The sequence below is a fragment of the Etheostoma cragini genome, unplaced genomic scaffold (genome assembly GCF_013103735.1).
Source record: "Etheostoma cragini isolate CJK2018 unplaced genomic scaffold, CSU_Ecrag_1.0 ScbMSFa_3830, whole genome shotgun sequence".
In the NCBI taxonomy this organism is placed as follows: domain Eukaryota; kingdom Metazoa; phylum Chordata; class Actinopteri; order Perciformes; family Percidae; genus Etheostoma; species Etheostoma cragini.
The window spans coordinates 1-1,376 of NW_023268139.1; the positions used below are offsets into that span (position 1 = coordinate 1).

Here is a 1,376-nt window from a genome sequence, read left to right on the forward strand (position 1 = left end):
TGATTGTTGACTAACAGATAAACATTTTATGGATGGTTTATCTAGCACTGCTGATTCTGTCCTTCAGGGACACATTTTGTTTTTAAAGGAAAGATGATTAGCAAGCAAAAACAGAAAAACAACAGCAAGAGCTTGATTATTGCTGTAGTTGACTGAAACTTAGAGCCTTAGATGAATTTAAACACATGTTGAAACGATAATTACTCATCATTTGGTTCTTTATAGATGTACATTTTCTTTGTAGAGTTTGTCCTGGGGGATGAAGTCGGAAATGATGAACAAGGGATTTAGTCACTAAAGACAGTGCGAGCTAGCCAGGAGTCAAACCTAGAATCTTCTGATGCGTAGTCAGACGCGTTATCAATTGTGCCAAAGATGGGGAACAACAGTTGAAAAGGGGGGGGGGCGAATAGGAAAAAGGGGAAGAGTGAGGGAAGAAGGAAAAAGAGGAAAAGGAAGAGGAAAAAGGAGGAAAAAGGAGGAAATGAGAGAAAAGATGAGAAATATGCTAAATTATACACAAAGGAAAATCACATCTACAAAAATAAATTTGATGGATGTGACTCCCTGATGGTCTAGTGGCTGGGATTCAGCACTCTCACCTCCATGGCCCAGGTTCAATTCCTGGTCAGTGAATGGTCAAGACTTGACAGTTACAGATGTAACATTTGAAAGGGTAAGTTCCTGGACTAGTTTTGGTTGATTTAGATTTGTCAAATTCTTCCTCATTAGTTTAACGCTAGAACCCCAACACTTTTAAAGAGTACCATTTCCTTTAAATCAAACCCCCGACAGCAGATGTATCCTTTTGTCATCATTGATGGGTCATAAACATTTCTATAAACATTTTTATCTCAATAACAATTGTTTTCCTTTTTTCAAGCAGTAAATAAACCCCTGACCAACATTTTTTACCTGAAAACCAATGTATGTGAGTGTCAAGTAATGTTAATGTTGGATACAGGTCCAAATGTTAGTGCAATGCAAAGGTGCATAACAGATTGCTTTCTACTTACCTGGAACGATGCAAAGCAGGGGACCAACTAGTCAAGGAACAGCAAGAGACTTGGTATTTAAGACTACAAACTGACTATGTGACAGATGTGTAATCTGTAATGTCCTGCCTTCTGAAGCTCTAGTCAGGAACTATTCCTCGCCTATAAAAATATGAGTCATTCCAGTAAGTGAAATGGAAACTCAATTCTACAAAGATAAATTTGATCAATGTACCTCCCTGATGGTCTAGTGGCTAGGATTCGGCGCTCTCACCGCCATGGCCTGGGTTCAATTCCCGGTTAGGGAATAGTCAGGGCTTGACAGACTCAGGTGTGATATTTGAAAGAATAAGTTTCTGGACTTGATTTTGATTTGTCAAA

General features: G+C 38.8%; 1 non-coding gene across 1 annotated transcript; it reads left to right on the top strand.

The window, feature by feature from the left end:
- The first annotated feature begins 1,231 nt into the window (after nucleotides 1-1,231).
- On the top strand, nucleotides 1,232-1,303 carry trnae-cuc. The gene has a single exon. It is a non-coding gene; the product is annotated as a tRNA-Glu (tRNA).
- Nucleotides 1,304-1,376: the final 73 nt, after the last annotated feature.